Source organism: Bos taurus, chromosome 13 (assembly GCF_002263795.3).
Source record: "Bos taurus isolate L1 Dominette 01449 registration number 42190680 breed Hereford chromosome 13, ARS-UCD2.0, whole genome shotgun sequence".
NCBI classification, from domain to species: domain Eukaryota; kingdom Metazoa; phylum Chordata; class Mammalia; order Artiodactyla; family Bovidae; genus Bos; species Bos taurus.
Genome location: NC_037340.1, coordinates 72,034,500 through 72,047,870, shown reverse-complemented (window position 1 = coordinate 72,047,870; position 13,371 = coordinate 72,034,500). Strand labels below are relative to the sequence as shown.

At 45.9% G+C, this 13,371-nt stretch overlaps 1 long non-coding RNA gene across 1 annotated transcript in view; it reads left to right on the top strand.

The window, feature by feature from the left end:
* The window catches only part of LOC132346971 (uncharacterized), a 56,649-nt gene extending 48,781 nt beyond the window's left edge, over positions 1-7,868 (top strand). Inside the window, exons 2-3 of the long non-coding RNA XR_009497010.1 lie at positions 3,862-3,959; positions 7,540-7,868. This is a non-coding gene — a long non-coding RNA (uncharacterized lncRNA). The remainder of the gene's footprint in view (positions 1-3,861; positions 3,960-7,539) is intronic.
* The last annotated feature ends 5,503 nt before the right edge of the window (positions 7,869-13,371 follow it).

The window sequence follows — 13,371 nt, the reverse complement described above, 5'->3', positions numbered from 1 at the left end:
TAAATGCAGAACTTCCTTGGTGGTCCAGTGGTTAAGAGTCTGCCTGCCAATGCAGGGAACACAAGTTTGATCCCTGGTCCGGGAAGATTCCACATGCCGTGGGGTAACTAGACCTGTGTGTACCAACTACTGAGCTTGTGCTCTAGAGCTCATGAACCACAACTATGAGCCCACTCGCAGGAACTGCTAGAGCCCAGGCGCATAGAACCTGTGTTCTGCAACCAGAGAAGCCACCACACACCCCCAACTGGAGAGCAGCCCCTGCTCGCTGCAGACAGGGGAGCCGGCACGCAGCGATGAAGACGCTGCTGCTGCTGCTGCTGCTGCTGCTGCTAAGTCGATTCAGTCATGTCCGACTCTGTGCGACCCCATAGATGGCAGCCCACCAGGCTCCCCCGTCCCTGGGATTCTCCAGGCAAGAACACTGGAGTGGCTTGCCATTTCCTTCTCCAATGCATGAGAGTGAAAAGTGAAAGTGAAGTCGCTCAGTCGTGTCCGACTTTTAGCGACCCCATGGACTGCAGCCTACCAGGCTCCTCTGTCCATGGAATTTTCCAGGCAAGAGTACTGGAGTGGGGTGCCATTGCCTTCTCCGAACGAAGATGCAGTGCAGCCAAAAATATAAAATAAATAAAGAAGTTAAATTAAAAAAACAGTTAATACAGTAAACACTGCTAAAGCATTGCTGTCCAAAAGAAATACAGTGTGAGCCCCCAAAGCAAGCCACACATGCAATTACTCATTTTATTTACTTTAACTCAACGCGTTCACCCTAGCATCATTTAAATGTGCTGTGATTGGATTATGGGCAAATGAGAAAAGCAAAGCACAGAAAGGTTAGGTCATTTGCTCAAAGGTCACACAGCTAGTAGGTAGCAGAAGCAAGATGTGAATCTTAGCCATCTCTCACAGTTTTTGTGACAAAGACTCCTTCCTCATCTAAATGTGAGAGGCCTTGCTTTCTGCCAGAGGTTTCTTTGGGGTCATGAGGTCGGTCTCAAGGAGATGGGATAAGGTGATTTTTCAAAAGCCTAAACTTTCTGATGTCACAATGTCTAAATGTCATGTACTCACACGGAGGATCTGGGAAGTTTGCTTTGTGCTCCAGGCTCAGATTCAGACCTGGGTGGCCCAGGGGACTGGAGGGTGAGGTCAGAGACAGATACTCATCTTTCATTAGCTGGGGAGGGAAGGGGCTGAGGGAGTTTAGACTGTGTGTAGAGCCCTTCATCTGAGAGAAACCATTTTTCCATTTTCATTATTTTTTAATTTCAGAAAACATGCCCCAAACAGCTTTATAATAATCTCAGTATTCGTTTTATAAAATGCAACATTTCCACTGATGCTACCAGCAGAATCACGGCTGTCAGCTACCAGCCTTGTAAAAGGAACGGACGTATTTTCTGTGCCCATAATCACCCCTCTATGGGAATGAGGTCTATTTCAATGACTATCTAATAAAGGAATAACTCAGCATTAAAAAAAAAAAAAATTCAGAATCCCTAGGCACCCTAGAGGCAAAAAGGCAAAGGAAATTTGATCTGATGAAAATTGGAATCTTTTTTTTAAAGGAAAGCTTTATTATTTTTTTTTTCCAAAAAACTTCATTTTAAAAACAGTAGGTTGGTTTATCAACAAATCTCTATTTAAGGAATTGAATAAGGAACTGATTATACAGCTGGCAAAACCTCACGATTCCAACACATTCTGAGATGGGCTAATTTAGTGAAAGGTCTGAATCAGTTTGAAGCATGTGGTTTTGTAGCTCTGACGGTCTTAATTACCTTCAACTCAGACTAAGCCTAGAAACTCATTCTTTCAGACTGTGGCCTCCAGAGCCTGGGGAAATTTGCAGCAACAAGCTGATAAAGATGGTTCGTAATTAGCATCTCAATTGTGCAATATTAATCACCTCCTTCCTGTTGCTATTGTTGTTCAGTCACTCAGTCGTGTCCTTCTCTTTGCGACCCCATGGACTGCAGCACGCCAGGCTCCTCTGCCCTCTGCTATCTCTTGGAGTTTGCTCAAATTCCTGTCCATTGAGTCCCTGATGCTATGTGACTATCTCATCCTCTGGTGCACCCTTCTTTTGCCTTCAATCTTTCCTGGCGTCAGGATCTTTTCCAGTGAGTCAGCTCTTTGCATCAGGTGGCCAAAGTATTAGAGCTTCAGCTTCAGCATCGGTCCTTCCATTGAATATTCAGGGTTGATTTCATTTAGGATTGACTGGTTTAACCTCCTACAGAATGTACATCTCTTATCTCTCTAAATAAATCCACTTCTTATCTATCACTTTGTCTCTCACTGAGTTCTTTTCTGCAACTAGACTTAGAGAATCTGTGCTTCATTAAGTCCTGAGACCAGGTGTGTGATTTCAGTTAAAAGACAGTGGGTTCAGGTCCTAACCTGGGTTTAGGCTGGATTCTAGTCCCGGCACATGGATTCTAGTCCCGTCTGAGGTGCCTCAATTAATCTTATCAACAACCTTATTGTTTATTATTGTTACCCCTCAGTTTATATTTAGGGAAACTGAGGTCCAGAGAAATGATGTTAAAATGCCTAAAACAGGTTTCCATATTTTCCAATAACCCTTAGTATCTCAGTATTTTTTCCATGATATCCAAAGGCCAAAAGAAATACGTAGTAGTTCTGTTTATTAAGTTGTTAGGTCCAAACAACTACTTTTAAATATTTATGTCCTAACAGCTTAGTAGTTATTGGAAAAAATAATTCATACAAGTTGAAAGAAAAAAATTATTCCATCTTAAATAAGCAGAATTACATAGTAATGGGATGTGTGTGCTTGTTGGGCGCTACACATCTAAAAACTTAGAATCAGGTGGGATGTTGTCATCTTCTTTTCTTGTTCTACATTGGTTTTCACATGGTATTTGCTTTTTATTACTATAAACACTGAAAACCCAGCTTTGCAAGGATCTGATGTCATCAGAATGAATGCAGCGCAAATGAGCTGTAGTTTGTGGATATCTGGTAGATATGATCGTGTTCCTTTTGAACATTTCAGATAACAGTTGGGGGACTTCCCTGGGGGTCCAGGGGTTAAGACTTCCTGCTTCCAGTCCAGAGGGTGTGGGTTCAACCCCTGATTGGGGAAACTCCTTCCAATTTGCACTGCAGCAAAAAAAAACCACCAAACAACCTTTTAGGGAATTCTCTGCTGGTCCAGTGGTTAGAACTCTGCACTCTCACAGCCAAGGGCCCAGGTTTTCAACCCCTGGTCAGGGAACTAAGATCCCATAAGTCATGTGGTGTGGCCAAAAAGGGGCAGCTGTACCCGTGTGTGTTTGCTGAAGTGCCCAGGGGTATCTTGGAACATAGTTTGGGAACTGTGGGTCTGTGAAGGTGGGGCTAGTGAAAACAGGGCCTTGAACCTAAGCATTCATGTTCCTGAGCCCATATGTTCTGTGCTAGGCTGTTTTGTGTGTGTCCCATCCCATAGCCTGTACTCATAAAGGAAACAGACATTCATTCAGCAGATGCTTTATGAGCTGCTACTCTATTCCAGACCTTGGGCTGGGGTTGGGGAGGGGACAAAGATTCATTGGCTCTAGGGCTTGTTTTTTCAATCATTTTGTCATGTCGGAAAAGAATTGCAATTCAGCTACAATGGAAGGACGTACAAAATACCACCTTATCGGGAAAGGGGATCCTGGAGGTGATGTGGGGGTGGGACTGATGTAACTGCCATGACAGCTTATTTAGGCTACACTGATAGAGATTTGAATTTGGCAATGAAGCAAGTGCTGCCCTTTTCATTCTGTGCAGATCACTCCAGAATTATGTTCAGGCTGGAGAAGAGACAAATCAAGGGTTTCAGTAGGCATCTTGTCACCTCTGCAGGCTGCTATGGACTGAAGCAGGAAGCCCGAACCAATAATAAGCCTGTGATGAAGAACTTTGAGCAGAGAAGATGCTGAGCACCCTGTCACTGGAGCTAGGTAAGGAAGGGTGTGTGGTAGAGTCCTTCTTCAAAGGGGGCTGGGCCAGCTGGCCTTCAAGGTCCTCTCCAACTCTGAAAAAGGCTGATTTTGTGAAGCTGTCTTCTCACTGTCCACACTTGTCCCCTTTTGTCACTGACTCTGAGAAGCCAACACACCTGTCACTGACCTTGAAACAGCATTGCTACATGAAAACTGACATTGGAAATGGACTTCCCTTCGTTCATTTGAGGTGCATTTACCTTGGAATCCCAGCAGCACCTCCTGCCTAAGGTTGGGGTGAGGGGAGGAGAGTGGAAGGACTGCTTCCTGACATCTCTTAGAGGCTGGTGGCACTGACTGCTTGCTGGAGATGGAAGGTGGGCACCTGATGACCCTCAGTGCTGTCAAAGTGACCCTGAAAAACACACAACTCACCTTGGCTCCCTCCTGCTCATGTTTCTGCAGGGGCTTCCCACTGTTGACTGGATAAAGTCCAAACTTCCAATTCAGCACTGAGGTCCCCTAAGGCAAGGCCTCTGTCTAACTTACCAGCCTCATCTTTCCTGGAAGCGCTGTGATCTAGTCATACTGAGTGACTCATAATTCTCTGGAAACAGGGTTCCCTGTTCCTTTGCTGATGTTGTTCCCTCTGCCTGATTTACTCTTCCTGGTTTGTCTACTTGGTAAATTCTACTCATTCTTATAGGTCTGGCTCAGTCCTATCCTTTGTTATGGATAATTGAAAATAATTTAATTTCCAATTTTATGGTTTGGCATTCTGGGCTGGGCTCAGCTGGATGGTTCTTCTGGACCAGCCTGGGATCACTAGTTGGTCTGCAGTGTGCCAGTGGATTTCCTGGGACTGGCTGGCTTATGATGGGCTTACCAGGACTTCTTGAGATGCTGAGCAGGAGGGTCTCTCTCTGCATAACCTCATGTGGTCCTCATCCTCTGGGAGGGTAGCCCAAATTTCTTTACATTGAGAATTCCAAGAACTGCAAAAGAGGACAAACCCCATTTCCCCAGAACTTTTCAAATCTTTGCTTGCATCATGTTTGCTAGCATCCTATTGGCCAGAACAAGTCACCTGACTGAGCCCAGCATGGGAGTGGAAGGGCACTCAAAGTAACATAGCAATAAGGTGCACATATGGGGTGTGGAGGGGATTTGGTACCATTTTTGCAATCTTCCACAGCTAGACAGCTTGCAGGCCAAGAGGATCTGTTTGAGCTCACTGGGATGTGAGCTCCTGGAGGCCTCAGTCTGAGATGCCTTAAATTCCCCAGAGCCTGGCATAGAGCAGGTACTTGGTAATTACTGACTTCTCCTTCAGTATCCACATGGCCAACTTGAGACTTTGACTCAAAGGAATGGCCAGAGAACCCAAGGTGAAGTTAGTCTCAGGAAGAGGGAAGGAAAGACAGACAATCTTTTACACAATTTTGCTCAGCAGCTCAGTGTTGTAATTTGTCCCAGAGAATGATTTGATCTGATTCAGCCACAGTCTGGTCTTCACCTTTAAATGTTGGGAACTGCATAAATCAGCACATTTCCCCCAAAGCAGAGTCTATATACAGCACTAACAGGCTGCTCGCCATAATTAGGCCTCTAGCAATGATTGTTTTTGCTCCCTGTGTTTTATCACCAGCCTCCTCAGGGAAGGAAAGGAGAATGATCAGTGTTATGATATTTATGTGCACCTTCAGGGCTTGAGAGGTCTGGGGTAGGTGCACAAACAGGGGCTCTGGGCTGCAGTCCATCACGTCCTCTTCTAGCCTTAGCTTTTTCATCCTGCACCATCCTCACGGGGTCTCCCTATGTGCATGTGGTCACCCCACTCTGCATTTCCCCATTCCTTTCCACCTCCTTCATCCCCATTCAGTTAACCTCCTCTTGGCCCTTTGAGGCTAGGAGTGCATACACTGGGCATAGTCCACTCTTGGAAGGAAGACCCAGAGAAGAATTGATGCAGGTGCTAGAGGCAGGCTCATGACATTTAGGCACAGAATTCTGGGGATTTGGGGAACTGCAGTGTGGTCTTGCCTGGAAAATCTCATGGACGGAGGAGCCTGGTAGGCTGCAGTCCATGGGGTCGCTAAGAGTCGGACAAGACTGAGCGACTTCACTTTCACTTTACACTTTCAGGCACTGGAGAAGGAAATGGCAAGCCACTCCAGTGTTCTTGCCTGGAGAATCCCAGGGATGAGGGAGCCTGGTGGGCTGCCATCTATGGGGTCGCACAGAGTCGGACACGAATGGATCGACTTAGCAGCAGCAGCAGCAGTGTGGTCTAGGAATGCGGAGGGGCTATAGGTGAGCACAGCCTTTTGGACCCCTAGGTTCCTTGCCCTGTGGACAGAAGTGCTGGCTATTGGAAGGTCAGAGAAGGACCCTTCAAAGTAGGGTCCTCAAGGCATTTCAAACCAAGTGACAAGGCAGGAGGCCCTGGTCACTGGAATCTAAGGGTGATTCTCTGGGTGTGTGCAAAGCTAGAGAGGCTTGGGGGTCCCAAAATCTGATTCAGTCCTACTGCTAGCAGGACTAGGCCTCCAGAGTTATAGGTATCACTTGAGCGGAGCCTGGCTTATTTGAACTTCTGGAAGCAGCAGCCATGACCCCTCTTATTTGCACATCCTTCTGCTGAAATGAAAAGCTTTAGCATCTGTTTCTATTTGGCTCTCACTAAAGACCTGTGGTGGAGAAGGCAATGGCACCCCACTCCAGTACTCTTGCCTGGAAAATCCCATGGATGGAGGAGCCTGGTAGGCTGCAGTCCATGTGGTCACTAAGAGTCGGGCACGACTGAGCGACTTCACTTTCACTTTTCACTTTTATGCATTGGAGAAGGAAATGGCAAGCCACTCCAGTGTTCTTGCCTAGAGAATCCCAGGGATGGGAGAGCCTGGTGGGCTGCCGTATATGGGGTCACACAGAGTTGGACACTGAAGCGACTTAGCAGCAGCAGCAGCAGCAAAGACCTGTGGGGTCACAGGAAAGGGAGTCTTGCCCCCACTGAACAGATGAGGAAGCTGAGGCTCAGGGAGATAGTGTGATTTGCCACAGGTCACACACCTGTCAGTGGTAGATCTCGGCTTGAGTCCCAGTGCTGGGCTCATGTACAGTACCCCTGTTACCACACCTACTGCATCTACTGAATTTTAAAATAGGTCTTTTTTTTTTTCTTTAGAATAGATCCTTTTTTTTTTTTTTCGGCTGTGCTGGGTATTCATTGTGGCATGTGGGCTCAGTATTTGTGTGGTGAGGGCTTAGTTGCCCCTTGGCATGTGGGGTCTTAGTTCCCCACCCGGGACTGAGTCCATGTCCCCTGCATCGGAAGGCAAATCTTAACCACTGGACAACTAGGAAAGTCCCTGGAATAGATCTTAGATGTCTGTTTATATCACTCATACCTATAATTGTATGAACACTCTTTTAATGATGGCAGTTGATGCTGTGCCCAGGCTTTTGCTGTTATGAACGATGTGGCAGTGAAGATCCTTGTACCGTCAATGCAACACTTGGGGTCTAGGATAGACTCCCACCACTGTCCTGTTGTGGACAAAGTTATTAAAGCTCACTTTCCCCTTTGATATACCAGGAGTAATATGCCATCTGTATGAGATGTTGAATAAATAAATGAATGGATGATAAAAGTGATGGCAATAGTGAAGATGAAGATGGCAATGACGATGATGGTGACATCTGGTCTACCTGACAACTATGTTCCTTGTTGGGTATTTTGGTTTACACACCAGGTGAGTGTTACTGGTCTGAGGCAGCATCTCTGTACCTAATATAGCCTGGGGCTCCCAACAAGACTTAGCCAGTTTAAGCTCAGAACTGAGGCTCTGATGAGTTCACCTAGGTCCTACACTCTATCTACCCTTGCTCTCTATCACTTTAAATACCACCTACATGCTGATGACTGCCAGGTATATATTTCTAGTTCATACCCTTTCCACTGAGTTCCAGAAATAGCTATCCATCCTGTTGACTCAGTCTTCAAAAAAAATCCCTAATTTTTCACCATTTCCCCTACTTTAGTTCACAATGTCATCATCTCTCTTGCTCTCTTCCAAATTCTTTATTGAAGACTTAAGCTTGTTTGCATTAACTCTCTTGAGTTTTATGACAAATACTTTTAAAACCATATATTTTCCTCCAGGTATTGCTTTACCCTATTGTCCCATATTTTGACAAGTAGTACTTAGTTGCTTAGTTATTGTGCTTACTTTATTACTTCATAGGTTATTTAGTAGTATATATTTAGTTCTCCTGTTCATTTCTTCCTTCTAGAATGCAAGCTCCATGAGGACAGGGGCATTGCCTAGTTTGTTCACTACTGTATTCTCTGAACAGTGCTCGACACATAGGTGGAGCTCAATAATCATTGGGAGAGTTCATGAATCACGGTGGCAACTAGATGCTAGACCAGTGTTAGTAGTAGTGCCAGTCACTCAGTCATGTCTCACTCTTTGCAACCTCATGGATTGTAGCCCACCAGGCTCCTCTGTCCATGGGATTCTCCAGGCAATAATACTGGAGCGGGTTGCCATTCCCTTCTCCAGCAGATCTTCCTGACCCAGGGATCGAACCTGGGTCTCCTGCATTGCAGGCAGATTCTTTACCATCTGAGCCATAGCACTAGCCAACAGAAATAGAATAAGAGCTACAAATATGATTTAAGAATTTCTAGTAGCCACATTTCAAAAGTAAAAAGAAACAGATGCATTAATTTTAATAATACATTTTATTTAATCACTATATTAAAATATTATTTCAACATGCAAATGATAAAAAATGATTAATAAAGATATTTCACAGTTCTTTTCCATATCAACTCTTGGAAACTGGAAATGTACTCTATATTTACAGCGTATCTCAAATTCCAGCTGGCCAATTTTCAGGTGTTAGTGGCCACATGTGGGTATTCTTGTTGGACAACACAGTTCTGGAAAAGGAAGGAGACGTTTCAGGGTCCAGAAGAGGCTTTTCTCCCACAGGCCATTTTTGTTGCAGGAAGGAATTCTGAATCAATAATAAATCTTGGATTTAAAACTAAACAGCTGTGATAGAATATCAGCATTTTGAGATCCCCAATGAAACAGCGGATGTAGGTCATGATGGTCAGTGGTTGCTGACATCGCAAGAAGGGAGACCAGTTGGCATCACTAGCTCCTGCCAGGACACAGCAGCCCCTCTGAAGTAGACTTGGCCAAAGATCAAAAAGGAATCTGAACAAGCCTCTGGATTCAACCCCAAGTGACAGAATTTACAACTCAGAAATTCGAGGAACATGTTAAATGATACCATAGGGATAAAACAAGCAAAATTCAGACTGTGGAAAATGTCAGAACGAATGACCAATTTCTTTCAACAAATGAATTGTAAAAAAAAAAAAAAAAGAAACCTCAAATAAAAACCCTGAACACAATAACAAATGAAAAGGAAAACTATAGATTAAAAAACGACTCAAAAGACTTTAAGCCAGTTTTAACTTGTAGACTTTATCAAGATCCTGATTAATAAATTATAGAAAACATGAATTCATGAGACAATTGATGATTTGACACATATTTGATGACATTAAGGAATTCTATTCTTTTTTGGAGAGATAATGGTGTTGTGGTTATCTTGTAAAAATACTTATTTTAGGGATATATACAGAAACATTTAGGTTGAAATGATAAGATGCCTGGGATTTCCTTTGAAATAATTTGGAAGGGGGCAGTGGGGGTGGGTAAAGAAATAAGATCAGGGGTAAACTAACTGGAGAAGCGGAATAACAGGCATGAGTACACTTCTCGCTGTTTTTGTTTATGTTTGGAGCTTTCCATGATAGCATGTAGAAAAAGGAAAAGTAAACAGCTGATCCGCTCTTCTGAAACCCCAGCCTCCTGATCCCTGGCCACCTAAGCGAAGGCTGAGGCCGGCTGGACGTGGGTTGTACTCCCCGAAGGCACCAGGAGGTGGCAGCACCGCCACTTTTCTGCCGGCTGCGGCCTGAGGCCCGGGCCGAGGTGGCGAGGGGTGGGCGGTGGGCTTCCAGGCGCTGCGAAGTCCCGCAGCCCCCGTCTCCTGGGCTACTACTCTTCCACACAAGGCGGGATTCGGGCTTCGGGGAGAGGGAACAGGGGTCCAGCAGGGATTTGCCCTTTCCGGTGTGTGTTCCAGGGACGCTTCTGACCGCCATCCTGCGGGGCTGTGGCCACGCGTGATGCACCCGGGAAGGCTGAGGGAGGGGTCTCGTCTCGGCCTTCCGCTGTGACTCCCTGGTCCCAGTCTAGACTCCTGAGCTCCACCGTGATTTTGGGGCTCCTATCTCATTTCCTCTGGCCTCCTCCCGCATACCTAGAGGCTGCACTCCTGCCTCCACTCTGGTCCAGGGTAGCCGCTGGCGGCCCCACACGCCTGCTGCTGTCTGTCCCCCATCTCCTCATCCCAAGCTCCCCTTTGAGTGCTGGCCAGATGTCCCCTCTTTCTGGATCTCCAGGCACAGGGTGTCTGTTTGGAGGCAGAACCACATCTCTGGGCTTGGCTGTGGTACTGAGCCACGGACTAGCAATGGATCGGAAGTCAGTAAACCTAGGTCCGAGCAAAGCTTCCCTTGAGTAAGTCATGCCCCCTCTAAAAAAATGCTGTGGTTGAGACTGTAGAACAGTAGTTTTATAGCTTTTTAGGATGGAATTCCATTTACAGAACCCCAATATGTAAAACCAGCCGAGTGGAGAGCCCTGGTTCCACATGGGGTATGTTTAGTCCTCTGGCGCCCACACCCACCCCAGGGTGAAAACCACTGGGCTTCCTCACCTTGGATTCCTTGTCTTTTTCACTGGTTGTCAGCCCAAGAGTTCCAAGAGTTGGTCTGAGACTAAGTCCCAGCATTTCATTCAGCCAGCCAGCCAGCCAGCCATCATCCATCCATCCATCCATTCATCCATCCAACAATTACCAACCTTGAACTCTCTGCTGAACCTCCAGTGAGAAACATTGACCAGACTGGGGACTCTGTCCTTAAGGATCCACAGCCTGGTGAGCAGACCGCACAGTCTGGAGCATATGCCGTACAAGCAAGTGGTCCCAAGTTCAGGAAACAGAGAGGAGAGAGTGACTGCCAGGTGAGGGAGCCAAGGCAGATTTCTTGGAGGAGGCGACAGTTGAGTGATTTTGAGGAAAGTCATGTAGAGAATGAGTTGGAAGTGAGCAGGAGAGTCTGGAAGACAGCGAGACTCTTTCTTAATGCATTTAGAGGGGAGCCCCCAAAATGCCAGAAGAGAGCAATTACTGCAGACTGTGGTTTGGGTGGAGACTGTAGATACCCTATTTGACGATTTGGATGAGCATTTATCCATTGGGCCACCCACAAGGAGGAAGCAGCGAGCCGCCTCTCCTTAAGTGCCACTATAGCATGTCTGGAAGGAAATCCACTTCCCTCACAGAGTGAAATTGCCAATAATTGGTGTTGCTGAGAACACGAATAGCTTCACGGGCCCCCGATGCAACACTGAATCCTGAGTGTTCCTTCCAAGTGCTGGGGATGCTTTGGAAAGAAGGTGCCAAGATTTTAAAGCCCCCCCTTCTTAGGCAGAATGCCTCTCCATCCACAAATAGAAACTTGCTGAGATTTTAATTAAGAACAGTGTACATAAAACTCACTGTTCCTAAGTAAACAAATACTAAGCAAGATGCTTTGCTTTCGTGCTATGGGCTCTTAAGAGATGGGAAAATCAGGACAGAAGAGGTGGGTGGAAGATATTGAGGGGGTAGAGGAAGAAAGACTCCGACTGAGAAGAAAATAGATTCCAGGTCAGGGAGAGAGAGAAGGCAGAATGGCAGACACACAGACTTCGAAAGGAAGAGAGGAGGAGAGGCAGATGGAGGGTTCTAGCTTCTCCTCTGCCCAGAACTTGCTTTTGTCTCACTTCCTGGCTTAGATTTATATTCAGTTCTGATACCTATTAGTTGGAGACAAGTGCTTGTGTCAACTTCATTTTCCCTTGGGCTTTGTAGCACTGTTGATTTGCTCACTCCCATCTGGCAGTCACCACCCCTGACTCTGCCAAAGGTCTCCTGCAGGTACCACTAGTCTCTGTTCAAGGCCTATCCCTCAGCCCTGGGTGTGAGGGCAGGCTGCAAATGTGCACAGGTGCCTGAAGGTTGCTTCAGTTGTGTCCGATTCTTTGTATCTCTGGGGACTGTAGCCTGCCAGGCTCCTCTGTCCATGGGATTCTCTGGGCAAGAATACTGGAGTATTGCCAAGAATACTGCCATGCCCTTCTCCAAGGGATCTTTCCAACTCAGGAATCAAACCCACATCTCTTACATCTCCTGCGTTGGCAGGCAGTTTCTTTACCACCACCAAGTTAATGCCCTGGGAACATGCTTGGCAAATGAGAGTTGGAGAAAACTAGCCAGCTCCCTTTCCCCCTGGGTGGGTCAATTCAGAGGTGAGTCTACACTGTCTCTGAGAGTCCCCAGTAAGATCAAGATTTAGTTGTCCACAGTGCTAATTGGACGGGTAACACACTAATTGGACGGGTAATACACCAGTTAACTAATTGGTTAATTGGTTTGTATCTCTTCTCTATCTTTAAAAAAAATTTACTTTTATTTATCTGGTTGTACCAGGTCTTAATTGCAGCTTGTGGAATCTAGTTCCCTGACCAGGGATTGAACCTGGGCCCCCTGCATTGTGAACCCAGAGTTTTAACCCCTAGACCACCAGGGAAGTCCCTATTCTCTTTCTTTCCTCTTTCCCTGCTGGTTCTTCCTGGAGTCACCTCCCAAATGAACTGATTGTACTTGAACCCCTGTCTCAAGGTTTGTTTCTGGCCAGAACCTGACACTAAAAAGCCTTTATGTATTAAGCATTGATTTTTGAGAATCTCATTATCCCTCCAGAATCAAGCCAAGCCTGTGTGCAATGTGGAGTGACTAATGTTCTTTTATTGTCACAGTTTAAATTGGAGGTTTATTTTCTTACTGCATTTTGAAGTTCTGTTGTCTCAGAAGAACAGTCTAAAAAGTTACTTTGAGACTGTTTAGTCCATTTGGGCTGCTGTAACACAGTGCCTTAGGCTGATGGCTTGTACATGGTTCCAGGAAGCTGGGATTCTGAGATTGGGCCGCCAGCACGTTGGGTTCTGGTGAGGATGCTCTTCCAGGTGGCAAACGGCTATCTTCTTGCTGTGTCTTCACATAGTGGACAAAGAACAAGCTAGCAATCTGGCTTCTTCTCACGAGGGCACTAATCCTATTGGTGAGAGCTCCACCCTTATGACCTTCTTACCTCTCAAAGGTCCCACCTCCTAATACCATCACACTGGGGTGAAGGTTTCAGTACCTGAATTTGGGAGCAGGGACACAAACATTCTGTCCATAACAACAACCTAGAGTTAATGGTCAATCTACTAGAAAATACCTGAAGTTT